The 19,795-nt window shown below is 44.6% G+C and overlaps 4 non-coding genes across 4 annotated transcripts; 2 read left to right on the top strand and 2 right to left on the bottom strand.

Annotated features, from left to right (window-relative positions):
- Positions 1 to 12,956: 12,956 nt before the first annotated feature.
- Positions 12,957 to 13,028, bottom strand: trnae-cuc (transfer RNA glutamic acid (anticodon CUC)). Its single transcript has one exon. It is a non-coding gene; the product is annotated as a tRNA-Glu (tRNA).
- A 135-nt stretch (positions 13,029 to 13,163) lies between these two features.
- trnaq-cug (transfer RNA glutamine (anticodon CUG)) lies at positions 13,164 to 13,235 on the top strand. The gene has a single exon. It is a non-coding gene; the product is annotated as a tRNA-Gln (tRNA).
- A 3,040-nt stretch (positions 13,236 to 16,275) lies between these two features.
- Positions 16,276 to 16,347, bottom strand: trnae-cuc (transfer RNA glutamic acid (anticodon CUC)). Its single transcript has one exon. It is a non-coding gene; the product is annotated as a tRNA-Glu (tRNA).
- A 135-nt stretch (positions 16,348 to 16,482) lies between these two features.
- trnaq-cug (transfer RNA glutamine (anticodon CUG)) lies at positions 16,483 to 16,554 on the top strand. The gene has a single exon. It is a non-coding gene; the product is annotated as a tRNA-Gln (tRNA).
- The last annotated feature ends 3,241 nt before the right edge of the window (positions 16,555 to 19,795 follow it).

The following is a 19,795-nucleotide window of genomic DNA, read 5'->3' as shown; positions in this document are numbered from 1 at the left end:
GTTTATTTACAGAGGCTTCTCTGTTTTACATTTATTATCAAGTCCTAATAAATATATTGTCTGTAAATAATAAGGCGTTGTAGTGAATGTCTAAGCCTATTTTCAAAGGTCTAAAAAAGCTAAAGGTTTTGAAGGTCCTGGGCATGTTGTTTTAAGTTTGATTTCTGTCGCCGTTTAAAGATGTAAATGTAATGTATATTTTTATTCTTCCCAAGACTCTTGGGATAGTCATTCTGTGGATGAGCTATTGAGGACAATTACCCCGTCTAAGTGGGATCAAACATCTTCCCCGGAGAGATCACCGAGAGGATCCCCCACGGTGGTCTTGGAGACCCCCCAACATCTACTCAGGCCACAGCCTTCTGGGGGTAATTCAACAATCCAGATTCAGCCCGCCGCATTGTCGGGCGGAACAAATACAGGCAACCAACAACCTCAGGGGTCGCCGTCAGTCAGGGTTGACACACCACCCAACGACGGACTGGTTTCAACATCGTCCCCCCAGCCCCGTTTCTTGGCTACAGAAACGCTGAACAGTACACCGCGATTGGCCAGGGTGTCACCGCAAAGGCCTTCTTGGTCTCCGTCCGTGAGTATACGCTCGCTCCCTGCCTCCTTCGACCGAGATTTACCGGAGTGACCATCCTTTGCAGCTGAGCCAGGACACCATCCCCCGGAGCTACTTCCTGAAGGTCGGCATGAGTTGCTACATACCTTGTTACTAAATCAAAGACTTGTGTTAGTGGGGCAAAACCTTGTGATAGAGAGCCAAAACACCCTTATTAATACCCTTACTAACGAATTGTACCGTATTTAATGTTTTAATAGATACAAAACGCCTTACTATTGTGGGTTGTTGGAAAAATAAAAAATAAAAAAAATGTCCGGACTTGGTAAAAGAACTCACAAACTAAAGGATTATGAACAAGTTAGGGCCCCAAAAAGACCTTCCCGAGAGAACACCCTCGGCCCTGTTGTGAACTCCTCTGATGTCCCAATGAACCAGGAACTATTACAAATGATAAATGATTTAAATAACCCCCAATCACCACCGATAGAATGTGAATTACCAGACTTACCGTGAACCCCGACCTGTTACAAATGGTCAATGATCTAAATAACCACCTCCCAACGGTAGCGCTTATAGAGGTTCAACCCCTAGTTCACCCCAATTTGTTTGAAATGGTGGAGGCTTTGGAGACGCTACCCCGACCAAATTCTGCCCCTATTATAAATGATTTGAGACAATTAGAACACAGTACGGCGGCAGAAGCAGCCGTCACTATAGAGGAGGGTCTTGACATTAACCGGGTGGATATCTTTGAAGGACTTTTACAGGCTTTAAATGAGCCTCCTCAAAAAGGGGGTTTTGTAGATGTCAGCGGTGGGGGTGTTCGGAATGTGGAGGGTTCTGAGACTGATAAGGCTGTGGATGACATGCTCTGTGAGAATGTAGGGGTTGAAGGCTTTGTTCAAAATGATGATGTGTCCAAAAGTACCAGTGATCCCGTGATTATAGATAGACCGGCCTATAACAATTTTGAAATGATTCAGCGTTTTAATTTTGCAGATCTTTTAAATTGTGACAATTATGCAGAAATATTTGTCAACATACACGAGGCCTTGCAAAACATGCTTGAACAGGTTGCTGAAAGGGTCAGACCTCGAGATGTTGTACAGTTAGAACTCAGAGGGGATGATTTGTTTAGCAACCTATCTGTAATGCTGAGTGGAGATAATTTAGATGTTGATGAATTTCTGGCTAAAATCGAAGCGTTATTGCAAAGTAACGCATCCATCTTAGCTGATGAAAGTCTGTCTCTGGTAATGAATGTGGTTCCTAACCCTGAGGGTAGGGCGCTTAGAAGACTGTCGAAATGCTTGAAGAACGACATAATTAGGAACAAGCTCAGGCAATTAGTGGTGAGTTCCAATGGGGACAATAAGCTCTGTTTTGCTTACAGTTTAATAAAACTACTCACCCCCGACATGCCTGAACCCCAAGCTATGCAAGAGGCTTTAATGCTTCATCAGAGGGCCGGCTTAAACTCTCAACAGATGGTTGCCTTTTCAGACATTGCCATGTTTGAGGAGTTGTTGTCTTTAAAAATTGTTGTGTGGTACCGTTGTGAGGTAAAGGAAGTATTTGTGAAATTTCAGACACATCCTGAAACCCATACACAGACACTGTTTCTCTTCCTAAGTGATAGTCATTACTTTGGAATAAAGAGTTTGACGGCTTTTTTGGGTTGTTCGTATGTTTGTCATTGGTGTTATAAGGCCTTCAATGATAAGCTTAAGCACCGCTGTGACGGTTACTGTAACGTCTGTTTCAATCCGCAATGTCGTAAGGGTTTGGCCCCTACCATCCGATGTAAAGATTGCTTAAGGATTTGTCTCTCCGCATTCTGTTTTTCCGAACATAAGGTGCAGAGGGCCGCTGCTGAGGGGGTTAAAAAACGGAGTTATTGTGATCAAACTAAATATTGCCCGCAGTGTTGCCTCCAGTACCGTTTTCATGAGGTTAAACCACACAAATGTCTGGAACCGAGATGTAGGATCTGTAATGCGGATTTAACCCCGGGGTCTGAACACCAGTGCTTTATTCAGCCGGTTAAAAAGGAGCCGCCGCACAACCGGTATGTCTTTTTTGATTTTGAATGCCGGCAAGAAAACGGGGTCCATGTTGCTAATTATATACACTGTATTGACATGTTGGATTGTGAGTGGTCAGCTAGCGGTGAGAGTTGTGTCAGGGATTTCTTTACGCGGTATCGCGGTCCAAAATACCTCAATTACACATTTATTGCCCACAATGCTAAGGGTTATGATTCTTACATATTGATGAAGTATCTGGTGGAAAATGGGGTGACCCCAAAAATAATAGCTCAGGGTAGCAAGATCATGTGTTTCACCGACGAGGCTTTCAACCAACGTTACATAGACTCGTTAAATTTCCTCCCCATGAAATTGAGCGCTTTGCCTAAAGCTCTGGGTTTTGAGGCTCAGAAGAAAGGTTGGTTCTGCCATTTTTTTAATACTAAGGACACTCAAAATTATCGAGGGTCCTACCCGCCCGCCTCTTATTATGGGGTTGATACTATGATGTCTCATGAGAGGGAGGAATTCTTTAAATGGTACAATACGGTTAAGGGGGGTGTTTTTGATTTCCGAGAAGAGATGGCCGCTTATTGTAAAAATGATGTGGTGATCCTTAAAGAAGCCTGTTTGCGTTTCCGCACCGAGGTTATCAACACGTCGGGTCTCGACCCTTTGCAAAGTGTGACCATAGCGTCTCTCTGCATGAAAATGTATCGATCCAATTTCTTGCAGAAAAACACTATAGCGGACACCACTTCTGACAACTATCGTGCTAGACAAAATAACTTTTCGACTGTCTCCATACAGTGGCTGGAATATCTGAGTGCCCGGGATAACATCTTCATCAGACATGCTTTAAATCAAGAGGAAGTCAAAATGGGTCCTTACTACTTAGACGGTTTTAGCGACGTGTCCGGGCGGCGTACCGCTTATGAGTTTGCTGGTTGTATTTACCATGGCTGTCCTCAGTGCTTCGACCCAAACACCTTTAACCCCGTAACACAAAAACTCTGCGGTGATATGTACTATGATTTCCAGGAACGAATTGAAACTTTAAAAAACACCTATGGTTTGAATGTACTGGTGATTTGGGAACACGCGTGGACGACCCTGAAGCAACAGGATGTGGGGGTACAACGGCTTATGGAAACCTTGGACTTTCCTGAACGTCTAGAGCCCAGGGATGCGTTATTTGGGGGTCGTACCAACGCCCTCTGTTTACATTATGAGGTAAAGGAGGGTGAGAGAGTAGATTACTATGATTTCACCAGTCTGTACCCTTATGTCAACAAGACCAAAATGTACCCGGTGGGGCATCCAACCATTGTTTATCGTGACTTTCTCGAAATCGGACAGTACTTTGGTTTGATCAAAGTCACCATGTACCCTCCTCGTGAGCTGTTCCTACCCGTGTTGCCTTACAGGTGTTCGGGAAAATTGATGTTCCCTCTGTGTAGAACGTGTGTGGAAACTGAAAATCAAAATACCTCTTGTCTGCACAGTGATGACGAGAGAGCGCTGACGGGTGTCTGGTGTAGCATTGAGCTTGACAAGGCGGTGGAGAAAGGTTACAGAGTCGGTAAGGTGTATGAGGTTTGGCATTTTTCTGAAAAATCTGATACTCTTTTTGCTGAGTACATTATGACCCATCTGAAAGGGAAACAGGAGGCATCGGGCTATCCCTCATGGTGTGTTGACTCCGCTGCCAAAGAGCGGTACGTTCAGCAATATTTTGAAAAGGAAGGGATCCGTCTAGAGCCGGGGAACATAACTGTAAACCCCGCCAAGAGACAAATGTCCAAACTGATTTTAAACAGTCTGTGGCGTAAGTTTGGGGAAAGAAATAACCGTCTAAACACAACCTTGATTAAAACCCCTGAACAGTTTATAGAATTTATCTTTTCCAAACAACATGCAGTATCACACTTTCAATTCTTAAATGACCACGTGGCACAGGTCCAGTGGAGGGCCCCTAAAGATTTCCCCACCAAACAGGGAAACGTTAATGTTTTCATAGCGGTTTTTACCACGGCTTACGCCCGGCTTGATCTGTACAACTTAATGGATCAGCTGCAGGAACGCACGCTCTATCATGATACTGACTCTGTAATCTTTGTCACCAGGCCAGGGGATTGGGTCCCTCCCCTCGGGGACTACCTTGGGGAGTTAACGAGCGAGCTAGATCCTCAGGACCACATAGTGGAGTTTGTTTCAGGGGGTCCTAAGACTTACGCATACAGAACGGCTGCGGGTAAGACCTGTATGAAAGTTAAGGGTTTCACTCTGAACCATTGTAACAACAAGCTCATTAACATCAAGTCTCTGACGACCCTGGTACAAAGTTTTGTAACCGAGAAAGACGCGCCTCCTCGCGAGATTATTACAGCCGGAAATCAGATCTATCACAATAAAAAGGGGTACACATTGGAAAATAGATCACTAAACAAACGGTTCAGGGTGGTGTACAATAAAAGAGTGTTGAAGACTGATTATACCACTCTGCCTTATGGATATTAGCAGTGGTTTTGATAACAGACTTCAACACCCTTTCTCCTGTATTATAGCCGGTCCCTCCAATTCGAGTAAGAGCTATCTTATAAAGAACATCATAGAAGATGTGGACGCAACCGTGTCCCAAGCTCTTGACAACATAGTGTGGTGTTACTCTTGCTGGCAACCTCTCTACGATGATTTGGCATCAAAAAAAAATAATCTGAAATTTGTGCAAGGTCTCCCCGCCTCGTTGTGTGACGATGACCTGTTCCCGCCCGGACAAACTAATCTAGTGATCCTTGATGACCTGATGGAGCAGGCCGGTGACAACAGTGAAGTGGAAAAAGCTTTCACAAAGTACACTCATCATAGGAATTTAAGTATTATTTATTTAGTTCAAAATCTATTTTTTCAAGGTAAAAAAAGCCGCACTATTAATTTAAATGCCAATTATATAATTCTTTTTAAAAACCCCAGAGATAAACTACAGGTCACCGTCTTGGCTCGTCAAATGTACCCTAACCAGACCAAATTCTTTTTGGAGGCATTTGAGGATGCCACCAAAAAACCCTACGGGTACTTGATTGTGGACTTAAAAGCACAAACCCCAGAAGACTTTCGCCTCAGAACAGGTTTGTGCCCGCCCGATTGGCCGGCAGTGTATGTGCTAAAGAAAAGGAAATAAATAAGAATGTCTGTTCGGATTAAAAGAAATCTGCCGCTTTTGCAAATGTTATTTGAGGGGAGCCCGCGCCATAGGAAAGCTGTGCTGGCAGGGGCCCCCTCGGATTTGATCGAGACCCTGTGTGAAATAGCTTTTAACATCTTACGCGGTAATATACCCCTAACCCCTTCTCAACATTCTAAACTCAAAAAACAAAAAGCGGTTATCAAGATCATCGCTAATAAGAAGTATTCTATTAAAAGAAAAAGAAAGAAGATTAATCAAACCGGAGGTTTTATAGGACCGCTGTTGAGCATAGCCGTGCCTTTCCTAACCAGTCTTCTAGCTTCTAGAGTGGGTTAATAATGGAATATGCTCAGAAAATGTTTTTGATCCCTCAGGAGCAGCTTGAGAAACTGAGAAAAAATGTTGTCGGGCCAGAGCCCATTAGACAAATGGCCGAAAACAACCTGGACTCTGAAATGAAAGCTATACTGGCCAGGGCCGATTTAAATCAGTATTCCAAAGCCCAGATGTATAGCAACACGTTACAGCGCTACCTCCGTCTGGTTAGACAGGGTGAAAAAGATCAAAACATTTTAACTTTAACCATGGCCTCTCAAGAAAATGGTTCTGGGACTGATGCGGGGGGTACGGTTGATAAAGATGTTGCGGTGCCCGAACCTGTTGAGAGTTCAGAGGGAGATGTTGTAATGGATGTTTTGAGAAACATGCCGGCCAGAAGCAAAAGACATGCAGAATATATTCTGCACAAAATGGTTCAGAAACCGCGGGTAACGACTTGGAATGAACAGGGTGAATTTGTTTTTAAAGGACAACTGATCAAAGGTTCACACATGTTTGATTTGTTGAAGAGTGTCACTAGCACTAATAAGGTACCCGATAGTCGCCGACCTGTAGGCTGGAATGCTTTCCTACAGGCGATGGCCTGTCTGAACATGCCCCAATCAACAGTCCCTAACCAGGAAACGCGACAAAAAATCCGTCTGTGTAAAGAGGTGGTGACTGATCTGACGCCGATATCTCATTACTCTGACCGTGTTGAGCAACCCTCCTCAGGATCTATCCATCGTTGGGAAGCTTATTAATCTCATGTTTTTATTTGTCTCCCCTGTAAATAAGGAACCGACAAACAATTTTTTTATTTTTTATTTTTATTTTCAAATGTTGTACATTTATTTATAACATAACCCTGCTTTGTATAAGATTTGTGTTGAATAAAAACAAAACTAATGATTCAAAGGCTGTTTTCATTATTTTTTCACTTTAACACGCATGACATCTTTTAAAATCCTCACAAGAACACCCCATCTGTATACATGGCTGGCTAGGGTCGTAAGTAATTGTGTTATAAGGGGGGGTCCACAGTGTCCTGACAAACTCTGCCACTTTTTTATCATTTTGGCCTAAATCCTCACTGTACAAGGACATAATATCGGGGTATGACCTTCCTTTAGATCTATGATATAAGAAAAACACACAGTGTTGACCACAAGTGAAGGTCTGAAGACTTTGTACTTGACGACCGCTGTAAATGGTTTCTTGACAGTTGTTGAGCAGAAAGTTATTGATCTTCCGAGGGAAAGGTCTGAAATCCGGGGGGTTTCCATAGGAATCAAAAAATTCCCCACGGCGGTCCTCCCTTAGATAAATAGCCAGCCAATGTTCTCCGGGCATATTTTTAGGGTGTGTGTTGATTATGTACATTGCAGGTAAATTCTTGATCTTAAATTTAGGCAGCTGGTCGCAGGCGTAGACTCCTTGAAACACTTTCCGTGAGCCGTCCAGGGCATTCATGATGTGGTTGAGCTCTCTGGTGTTCATTTTAATAATAATCATACAGAACGTTTCTCCTCTGATTCACCTCAATAATGTTGTCAAACACAGCATACACGACCATATTTACAGTGCGTGGTAGAGGCTGCTTGAAACGCATCTCCAAACGCATATTGCCCGTCTTCATCAGTGAAAAATGTTGTCCACACTCTTCGTCAGGGGTCAGGTTGAAACCGTACAGGGTGTAACCGCTGCAGTATTCCCGGCGATCGATCAGCAGAGGTTGATCCTTGAGATGGCGACCCGTAGCCAGTACTAGACTGTAATATTCACGAACCGCGTTGCCGTTTTCAAAGTCAGGTTGAAAAGGTCTGGATGGAACCTGCACACCATCGACGTACAGTGCTATAAATTCCGCGTTATAATGTTTAAAGTTAAAGGGGTTCTTGTTGTAAACCCCGGTAAATGCATCATTATCCACGAGACCTATAATAACCTGTTTTGGGAGCTGGCCTAGAAACAGATTTTCCTGGTTCATCACCCGTGTCCCTGCGGGGATACTGTGGACTTTCATATAGACTCTTTCGATCGGGTACTTGGCGTTTGCCGTCATTAAAGCCTGCGCATGTCCTAGTTTAACCGCCGGGGAGACGGATACTTTTTTCACAAACAGCGAGGCCGATAATATGGTCAGTTTATATTTTTCAGTATCAGGGGTCATCAGACAAAAAGCACTTTTACTACGGATCATTTTAATTTTAATGTCTACCCCGTTGAGCATGAGTTTTTCTTGGAAAAATATGTCTGCATGAATATGTCCCATTAGCTCAAAGGTCCTCCCTTCTGTTGAAAAGGCCGTTCTTTTTTGCAAACCCTTATTGAGTCCCTCTGGATCCTGGTCGTCCATAGCTTCCGGGGTGTCTTTGAAGAAAAGGCCGGGGCTGAACTGTTTGCTTAGGGTCTCCTCACTATAATTAAGGATACACTCCATCATGGCCCTATAGGGGTAAGTATTGCTGCTTTGACTAATGAGCCGATCTCCCAGGGTCACATCCACCTGTGAAAACATGGTCAAAGTGGGTCTTTGAGACTGGTACGTAGTGTGGCTTGTCATAAGTAATTGTGACCATGTCATTGCTTTTACCTTTAATAAGTACATTTCTCAAAAGGGGGACATAGCTATCCCCGACCCTCTGGTGTGTTATGATATCCGTATACACATAAAGAGTGTAAAAGCCGCCACTGATGTCAGCCGGGAAGGGTGCCACCACTTCTGAGAACCTGCTCTCTGTGTCAGAATAGAACCCTAATATACGCCCCAGTTGTCCTTTGGTTTGAATGCTAATACCAGGTTTTGACACCTTGTACACTCTGTTTTTAATAGGGTTGTAATATAGCTTGATGTTGGGGGTGCCTTCTGAGAACTGTTTATGCATCTCATCTAATATTGTATCCACATTGTCATAATAACCTCCTTGCATCGTGAATGTCCATTGACTCTTTTTAACATCGTCAAAAATGGCGAAGGTGGCATCCTTATCTTGTAAAACAGCCCAAGTGTAAGGATACTGTATTTCCGCCAACCCCACTTCCCACGACCCCCTTAGATCTATAGATTTTCCAAATTGTACCGTGTAACTGGATATTTCATTTTTAGGGTATATATCGAGAGAGGCGTTACTGGGTAGAGTCACGTAGAAGCCTCCTGATTCCATCTTGAGTATCGAAAGTAATGACCCCATCACACCAGCGGGCATGTTGTTATAAGGCTTGAATATCACAAACCTGTTGTTCCGGGACCCAACTATTGAACTTTTCAGGCCATCCAAGCCATTTCACCAACACATATTTTTTCCGGTTCTGGGTTTTCTCAGCTAATATCTTTTCAACTCTGTATACAATGTCTTTACCCACAATAATTTTTTGTATCTCGGCTTCATAAAACGTTCCTTCTATATCCTCCCCGTCATAGTCTTTTAACCGGTACACGGGGGGGTCTCTAGCCACCTGTTCGGTAACTGTAAAATATTCGTCAGAAAATGTTTGTTCATAACCTTTGGCAAAAGTACTCCTTAGCTTTGAAACGCGAACCACATCACCGATGTTGAACTTATAAGTAGTTTTCCCCTTCTTAATAAATGGGCCGTATAATTTTTTATAGACCTTAAAAGAATTACTTTGATCAACATCTATAGGCTTCATTTTAATACTGGCGTGATACCCTTGGTTGTAAGCATCGATAAAATCCTGAACTTTATCAAAATACTTGAACGTGTTGACCGCTGTAAAATATCTCCACATTTTGGTCTTTATGGTGCGGTTAAACCTCTCCACCACCGATGCCTTAAGCTCATTACCGGTGGTGAAATGATGTATTTTGTGTCTCTTCAGTAGATTCTGAAATTCTCTGTTGAGAAACTCTTTTCCTTTATCAGTCTGCAGTTTTTTAGGACATCGTCCCTGGGACAATATATCCTCAAAGGCCCTTGTCACCGCCCGACCTGTTTTATTATGTAGAATGCGAGCCCAGGCATATTTTGATAACACATCGATACACATCAACATAAATTTGTGACCATTGTTATGTTTTGATAAATTTGACATATCGACTAGATCCATTTGCCATTGTGAGTCTATGTCAGTTGCATATACACGGTTTCTTTTAAAGTTAATCCTGAGAGGTTTATGTAAGGTATAGGCGTCTTGTTCCCGTAACCATTCTGAAACAACCACATCATTAACCTTCACGCCGGCCTCAGCGAGTCCTCTTTGAAAACCCTTCTTACCCGCCAAACCCCCAATCTTGGCTGGGTTGTAGTATAGTTCATGCATTTGGGGAGCTTGCCGAGTCATTCTGCCAAATAAACACACAGACCCACACTATGCGCAAAGTTTTTATACAAGGTTTTTTATTCAACTTCAGGAGAGCAGATACCCCTTTTTAGACATTTGAGAAAAGTATAACATACACAACAATTTTTTCTACGGTCCAGACAAAAAGAAATCAGATGATTGGTTACTTGATCTATATCAACAAATACCTGTTTCTTTATCTTGTAGGCACACACCTCAGTTACATATGTAAATAAAACAACAATATGACCTATTTTAAAAGTAAACAGAGGGGTATTAAACATGCTCAGTAAAAGGTCATACAGATGTTGATGAAATGGCCTAATATCATTCTTGGCCCCCTTGAGCGCTTCATCCCAGTGTTCGTACCCCCCGGTCTTTGTTACAGCAACCATTAACTTTTCCAGGTTTGAAAGTTGATCCTCATCGATGGTTAAATCTGTAGAGAAAAGGCTCGCGTTGGCTACTTTTCTGTCAAGCACATGGTGTAATAGCGCTCTCAGGTTAGCTGCAGAGTGTTGATGACAGAACCAGTTGCAGCAGCAGTCCAGAACATTCCCCATGTTCAAAGTCCCTTAGTTCAGGTCAGAGTCTGAATCAGTGGCGTAGATGTCGAATTCTTCGTCGCTGCCCCCAGCTTTAACTTCTTTACGGAAGAAATAAGCTTTTAGCTTGCCAGCGGTTTTTCTACTTGGCTCATCCAGGTCATTGAGCAGCTGCCCAAGTTTCTCTATTATAAACGGCTCCTTTTTCAGCTCCAGCAAAATCTCATCTATGATTTTCTGGACTTGTCCAGCAGTGACATGTATGTGGGAGTAAGACAGAGCCTTGATTAGTGCCGGTTTCAGCCACGGTTTGTTCAGTCTTCTGTAAAACACGTTGAAATAGAACAGGAAATAGTAACGGTCTGGTTCAAACAAACAACTGTGTCTCAACTGACTGGGGTGATTCACTTCACACCCCCGACAGACTTCTTTCAGAGCTCGGTCGATGAGAGCACTCAGAATATACACCAGGGTGCTTTTAACCACTCTGCTTACTTGGACACCTACCCCGGGCATAAATCCTGCGTCTTCATCACGCCCCCGAGACCGTCCGATGCTCATTGGGTCGCCTGGTGGTTTGTGGGGTGTTTCTACATCCATTGGACTGACCCCCTCCTGAGACGCACAGACGGTAGACAGTTCGGCAAAATCGAGGCCCTCCATGAGCTCCAGAGGCTGGGGATCCCCGAGACTCATTTGGACATCCATCGCTCCGCATGTTGTTTCGTCCTGAGGGACCGGGGTCTGAGGTCTTGGAGGGTAACCGCAGTCAGAGGGTTCCGGAGTGTATACAAAATCTGGGGAATAGAACCAGGGGTGATCCCGGGTTTGAAGAGGCCTGTAGAGCCTGTCGACGTCCGCAGCTTTCGGGTAAGACATTCTCTTTAATTTTAAACCATGAATGAATTGTTGCGCCTTTTATCCTATCTCTTCACTACGTCACGACACACCGCCCTCTTAGAAGAGAGTAGACCCTGAGCCGTCAGACCCCCCTCCAACCCCCCACAGGTCGTCTGTTTTATCATCGTCGTCGTCATTCAAGGGGGATATATAATCCATAATCCAGCATATTCTCCTTCTAACAGAATCCAGTTGTGAACATTTGGTCAAGATGTCAAAACCATCATTTATACAGTTTATGACCTCTTTCAAGAACGGCCAGTCCACGGCGTCAAACATAATTTCAGTAACCTGTTTTTCTGGATCCTCCACAACCCCTTCAATAGGGTTTGTAATCAGGGTACTGCTAAACAAAACCTTACGATCAGTAGTTAGAGATAGACTCTTCACCACTGTACCGTAGTTCTGCAAGCTTTCCCATTCACACCTTTCAAAACTCTGAGTCGGAGACTCCGTTTCGCCTTCTCTTGGACCCTCTTGCAAGCCTTCTAGAGTCTTATCCACAAGCCCCAGGTCTCTCCATGCCATCACCTTCAACCAGTCCTCAAAAGAGTATTCAATCACCGTCTCAAAAGGTTCCAACGTATCCTCCTTCTCTCCCAAAGCAAAAAGCTCCACTCCAACATAGCTGGGATCCCTTTTAAAGCGGTAACCCCGTCGACCCCCCCAGAACAACACCCAGGAGCGTTCAATCTTCAAATTGGTGAGTACAGGAACCCTTGCCCGGGATTGTTTCTTGCGGGGTTTCATGTTGATGTCGCTGGACATGTTGAAGAAGCGGGATGTTTCAGATGCTGAGAATTAAAGAGGTATTGCCTAAAAGCAGCGCGGGGTCTTAAATAGAGAGGAGAGTTTCGGGGCGTTGCCTTCAGGGGGGGGGGGGGGGTCTTTATGGGTGGCCTTGTTGTTCAGGGTTTTAGGGGTGTACACTTTCTGACGGATATGACGTAGGAATAATTAAGGAAATAACTCTAAAATCACGCCCCCCAATTATGACGTAGGAATATTAATAAGCTTAGGGCATACGTCATAACAAAATAGGCCGCGCCCAAAAAACCCTACTATCTACTCACAGGTCCTAGGGGAAGAGCAACAGATCCACCTTCCCTGACCGGGAATCGAACCCGGGCCGCGGCGGTGAGAGCGCCGAATCCTGACCACTAGACCACCAGGGACGGCTCCGGAAGTGACCCGCCACACGCAGCACTCTGGGCGCAACTTGGCTCACTCTGGACTTGGCCGTGCGACAGAGCGAGACGTGTGCGTAGAGCAGAAACCTTCGTCACGGGCAAGAGGTGGGCAGCCGGCTTGGTTCCATGGTGTAATGGTTAGCACTCTGGACTCTGAATCCAGCGATCTGATTTCAAGTCTCGGTGGGACCTGGGGCCCTTGGCAGGGGCAGCGGCGGTGAAGCGGTGGTCTCCCTGCGTGAGGGCCTGTGTCTGCGAATAAGGCCTGTTTATGTTCCCTCTTGGGAGGCTTGGAGACGAATTGGCAAAAACTCCGGGTCGGCCTGGTGCGTTCATCTTCCTGGTGGTGACCGCGTGGCTTAACGGAGAAGAAGGTGCCTGTGTTGACAGATTACAGATAGATTATTTCCCTTCTTGGAAATCATCGTTAAAGCGAAAAGGAACTTTGTAAACCAGCTAGCTTGGAAGCAACCACGTCAGGGCATTCTTTCAGTGAGACCTCGGTTTTTTACAAGCACGAGTGAAGCTTTAAAAGAAAATGACATAGAATGTTTGCGGCCGTTCATCCAATCAAAATTTGCTAGCCCGAGTCCGATTGCGGTCTGTCTTCCCTGGGGGCGGGGGGGATTGTGTTTTGTGAGATTCGGGGGAGAGGTGAGGTGGCTTTCTTTGGTGTATGCCAGAGGTCCGGTGAGAGGTTGTCTTTTACAACTGTCCCTCAGTCAATACCAAAAACAGTCCCTGCCAATCTGGGAAAGCCATTCAGTCCACAAACAGAGTTTTGACAAACATCCTGCGGGCTTTTTCTCCACCGTTTGATCCTTTTATCGTTGACAGGAATTTCTACAGGGTACGTCCCGAACAGGTGCCTCAATGGCTGTTTGCTAGCTCGATAAATCTAACTTGCTCGGTCTGCATACTATCTTTAATCTAAAACATCATACAGTCTCTTCGGTCTGACTTCGGATCGGAAGATTGAGGGTTGGAGTGCCTTTGCGGTGATGGCCTGCGTGAGGGCCAGCGATCCCGCTGCCTCTCGCATGCTGTAGCGTAAGGTACACTTATACATTTCAATTAAAGAAGTGAATTTATAGTATCACCTTATCACGAATTCTGGAATCTTGTAGAACTCAATTTCTGTAATAATTGGACGCAGACACCAATTCCAAAGATATAAATTATCAAATGTATTCAAAACAAAGACTAAATGTAGCACTACACTAATTATACAAAAGGGAAAAACTAATTACAATTCAACTCTAGATCAACAAATCGAAGACAAATCACTTCTATGACCAAATCAAAGACCATGGGATCACATATGATAACACAAATCGTTAAACAAAAAAGGTTATAAACACATTGACTACAATGCCGGTTAGTAAGACGAAGGTGAGTCTCTCGTTAGTATTATTAGTCAGACATTAAATAACTACGCAGGTTAGTATTTATGTCAGGTAACTTCTCGTTATATATATATCAGTCTCATTCACGTTTAGGTGCCGAGAAAGATCCTATCATTACTTGTTACCACAATTTCCCTTAACTGATTATTATTCAATGATTAAGGATAGGCAGAGCCACCAATAATCTAATGTCTATTAACTTGTGTCAATTTCAGACTAAACAGTTAAACAGGAATGAGAAGATATTTCTCGGCGTTGACAGATTTTATTTCTAAAATGATCAACAAAACAGTTTAATGCAACACACATTTATATTTAAGAAAACTAAATGAAATTACACATTCTAGAGTTATGAATCACAGATTAACATTTCTAATTGATTTCTCAAATGTCATGAATCATGAACTCCAAACTGTTAAACTTATCTGAACTTCGTCGCAGAGAGGCCTCTCTGGCTTCGGGCTCAGATAACAGCACACGGCACGAGGTCCGTGTGGTTTGGAACAAAGGCAGTCTGGTTCGGCTTTGTCAAAGAACTTCCACTCAGTCGATACACCTGGAAGTTGGGGTTTCGCGAAAGTAGAGTCGTTTCCAAACAGATTTTCCACTGGTTTGAAGGCTCCAAGGTTGTGCACAAAAACTTCTTGGCAAGCAGGGTCTCTCACCGTACTTATTTGAAGACGTCTTTGAGGAAAGCAGGGCCGTGTTTGTTCCAAGGGTCAAGTTTCTTAAGACTCAAATAGCTATTTAAATGACTGACACTTTTGTATACAGTCGACTTAGTCATTTGTCCAGCTGTAAAACTCCACTGATCAGGTGGGCACAGGCGGGCAGCGCAGTCTGTAAAGTTCTTTATTTAATAAAGTCCTTTAAAAGAATTCTTCGTACGGCTCAATCTCCTTCTCCCAGTTTAACTCTTCTGTTGCCGGCAAAGACTTAGTTGGTTTCTGGTTCCGGTTCTGGCAACAGAGCTACAGGTTGAGCTGTGGCAGCGAGTTACTGGTTCAGGTGAGAGAGAGCGAGAAAGACTGTCCGCTGTTCCTTATAGTCTGTCAGATCAAGAGGTGATTGGTTCTTGAGTTTTTGAGATTGGATTTCGGTTTCAGCCCCCAGTGTCCTATTGGAGGGGGGCTTGATTTATGACTGATGTCAATCCATGCCATCTTTTGGAAATGCCGGTTGGCCTGGGTTCGTAGCTCTATGTCGGGATTTCGGCTCTCGTCCACTTCAAAGAGTTTTTATCACCTACAGGCCCCTTTCTCCAGACATCTCATAGCAGAATTCCAAACTTTTTGGCCTCTTCTTGGTGCCATCCTCCCCAAAACTGTCACTTTGATGCAAACCAGTTCCAAGCTGATGAGCTAAGGGAATCTGATAACTTTGGGGGGGAGAGGTTTTCTTTAGATCAGTGCTTCAGCTCAGAGCCCAAATGCTCTTATCCAAATACAACCAACATAACGCTACAATGCTAAGCGAGCGCTCTACCACGTGAGCTAATCCTCAGGGCTCTCGGTGAGGCCGACCCCCACTTTTTCATTCTTTAAGTGGCACGTCGCGAGTAAGTCCTTTCCTGCGCTTCAGGCAAGCTTGCAGCCAACTGCGGACGACATTCCATCCTCGGTGGCAGCCATCGTGCCGCAATAGAAAAGGATTGTCATGAGCAAGACTTTCAAAGTGACCGAAAAGATCACGGCCCGTCGTGTGATGTGATTTACATGAGCTCCAGAAACGTTCATGGACATATGTATATAAGTAAGGATTTAATCACAGATAGAGAGAGAGAAAATGCACCACACAGGTCCTAGGGGAAGAGCATCAGATCCACCTTCCCTGACCGGGAATCGAACCCGGGCCGCGGCGGTGAGAGCGCCGAATCCTGACCACTAGACCACCAGGGAAGGCTCCGGAAGTGACCCGCCACACGCAGCACTCTGGGCGCAACTTGGCTCACTCTGGACTTGGCCGTGCGACAGAGCAAGACGTGTGCGTAGAGCAGAAACCTTCGTCACGGGCAAGAGGTGGGCAGCCGGCTTGGTTCCATGGTGTAATGGTTAGCACTCTGGACTCTGAATCCAGCGATCTGAGTTCAAGTCTCGGTGGGACCTGGGGCCCTTGGCAGGGGCAGCGGCGGTGAAGCGGTGGTCTCCCTGCGTGAGGGCTTGTGTCTGCGAATAAGGCCTGTTTATGTTCCCTCTTGGGAGGCTTGGAGACGAATTGGCGAAAACTCCGGGTCGGCCTGGTGCGTTCACCTTCCTGGTGGTGACCGTGTGGCTTAATGGAGAAGAAGGTGCCTGTGTTGACAGATTACAGATAGATTATTTCCCTTCTTGGAAATCATCGTTAAAGGAACTTTGTAAACCAGCTAGCTTGGAAGCAACCACGTCAGGGCATTCTTTCAGTGAGACCTCGGTTTTTTACAAGCACGAGTGAAGCTTTAAAAGAAAATGACATAGAATGTTTGCGGCCGTTCATCCAATCAAAAGGTGCAAGCCCGAGTCCGATTGCGGTCTGTCTTCCCTGGGGGCGGGGGGGATTGTGTTTTGTGAGATCCGGGGGAGAGGTGAGGTGGCTTTCTTTGGTGTATGCCAGAGGTCCGGTGAGAGGTTGTCTTTTACAACTGTCCCTCAGTCAATACCAAAAACAGTCCCTGCCAATCTGGGAAAGCCATTCAGTCCACAAACAGAGTTTTGACAAACATCCTGCGGGCTTTTTCTCCACCGTTTGATCCTTTTATCGTTGACAGGAATTTCTACAGGGTACGTCCCGAACAGGTGCCTCAATGGCTGTTTGCTAGCTCGATAAATCTAACTTGCTCAGTCTGCATACTATCTTTAATCTAAAACATCATACAGTCTCTTCGGTCTGACTTCGGATCGGAAGATTGAGGGTTGGAGTGCCTTTGCGGTCGTTCCTGGGGTTACGACGTCGAAGCGGCATCTCGGTCGTTTTTGGGGAACTTCGGAAGGGCCAGCCGGCGTGCTAATGCTGCAGCCGTCGCCGGCGCGTTGTGTCTGATAACCTTACGGCAAACAGGCAATGCCTTGCGCCTGTGTCTGCGGCAAGAAAAGTGAGCGACTCTCCCCCGAAACCGGGGCACGAGCGCCTGAGGCCTTGGAGAATGCGGGCATCGATCCCGCTGCCTCTCGCATGCTGTAGCGTAAGGTACACTTATACATTTCAATTAAAGAAGTGAATTTAAAGTATCACCTTATCACGAATCCTGGAATCTTGTAGAACTCAATTTCTGTAATAATTGGACGCAGACACCAATTCCAAAGATATAAATTGTCAAATGTATTCAAAACAAAGACTAAATGTAGCACTACACTAATTATACAAAAGGGAAAAACTAATTACAATTCAACTCTAGATCAACAGATCGAAGACAAATCACTTCCGTGATCAAATCAAAGACCATGGGATCACATATGATAACACAAATCGTTAAACAAAAAAGGTTATAAACACATTGACTACAATACCGGTTAGTAAGACGAAGGTGAGTCTCTCGTTAGTATTATTAGTCAGACATTAAATAACTACGCAGGTTAGTATTTATGTCAGGTAACTTCTCGTTATATATATATATATCAGTCTCATTCACGTTTAGGTGCCGAGAAAGATCCTATCATTACTTGTTACCACAATTTCCCTTAACTGATTATTATTCAATGATTAAGGATAGGTAGGGCCACCAATAATCTAATGTCTATTAACTTGTGTCAATTTCAGACTAAACAGTTAAACAGGAATGAGAAGATATTTCTCGGCGTTGACAGATTTTATTTCTAAAATTATCAACAAAACAGTTTAATGCAACACACATTTATATTTAAGAAAACTAAATGATATTACACATTCTAGAGTTATGAATCACAGATTAACATTTCTAATTGATTTCTCAAATGTCATGAATCATGAACTCCAAACTGTTAAACTTATCTGAACTTCGTCGCAGAGAGGCCTCTCTGGCTTCGGGCTCAGATAACAGCACACGGCACGAGGTCCGTGTGGTTTGGAACAAAGGCAGTCCGGTTCGGCTTTGTCCAAGAACTTCCACTCAGTCGATACACCTGGAAGTTGGGGTTTCGCGAAAGTAGAGTCGTTTCCAAACAGATTTTCCACTGGTTTGAAGGCTCCAAGGTTGTGCACAAAATCTTCTTGGCAAGCAGGGTCTCTCACCGTACTTATTTGAAGACAAAGTCTTTGGGGAAAGCAGGGCCGTGTTTGTTCCAAGGGTCAAGTTTCTTAAGACTCAAATAGCTATTTAAATGACTGACACTTTCGTATACAGTCGACTTAGTCAATTGTCCAGCTGTAAAACTCCACTGATCAGGTGGGCACAGGCGGGCAGCGCAGTCTGTAAAGTTCTTTATTTAATAAAGTCCTTTAAAAGAATTCTTCGTACGGCTCAATCTCCTTCTCCCAGTTTAACTCTTCTGTTGCCGGCAAAGACTTAGTTGGTTTCTGGTTCCGGTTCTGGCAACAGAGCTACAGGTTGAGCTGTGGCAGCGAGTTACTGGTTCAGGTGAGAGAGAGCGAGAAAGACTGTCCGCTGTTCCTTATAGTCTGTCAGATCAAGAGGTGATTGGTTCTTGAGTTTTTGAGATTGGATTTCGGTTTCAGCCCCCAGTGTCCTATTGGAGGGGGGCTTGATTTATGACTGATGTCAATCCATGCCATCTTTTGGAAATGCCGGTTGGCCTGGGTTCGTAGCTCTATGTCGGGATTTCGGCTCTCGTCCACTTCAAAGAGTTTTTATCACCTACAGGCCCCTTTCTCTAGACATCTCATAGCAGAATTCCAAACTATTTGGCCTCTTCTTGGTGCCATCCTCCCCAAAACTGTCACTTTGATGCAAACCAGTTCCAAGCTGATGAGCTAAGGGAATCTGATAACTTTGGGGGGGAGAGGTTTTCTTTAGATCAGTGCTTCAGCTCAGAGCCCAAATGCTCTTATCCAAATACACCCAACATAACGCTACAATGCTAAGCGAGCACTCTACCACGTGAGCTGATCCTCAGGGCTCTCGGTGAGGCCGACCCCCACTTCTTCAGTCTTTAAGTGGCACGTCGCGAGTAAGTCCTTTCCTGCGCTTCAGGCAAGCTTGCAGCCAACTGCGGACGACTTTCCTTCCTCGGTGGCAGCCATCGTGCCGCAATAGAAAAGGATTGTCATGAGCAAAACTTTCAAAGTGACCGAAAAGATCACGGCCCGTCGTGTGATGTGATGTACATGAGCTCCAGAAACGTTCATGGACATATGTATATAAGTAAGGATTTAATCACAGATAGAGAGAGAGAAAATGCACCACACAGGTCCTAGGGGAAGAGCATCAGATCCACC

Source organism: Amia ocellicauda, chromosome 6 (assembly GCF_036373705.1).
Source record: "Amia ocellicauda isolate fAmiCal2 chromosome 6, fAmiCal2.hap1, whole genome shotgun sequence".
Taxonomy (NCBI): Eukaryota; Metazoa; Chordata; class Actinopteri; order Amiiformes; family Amiidae; genus Amia; species Amia ocellicauda.
This window is presented reverse-complemented; position numbering and strand designations above follow the sequence as displayed.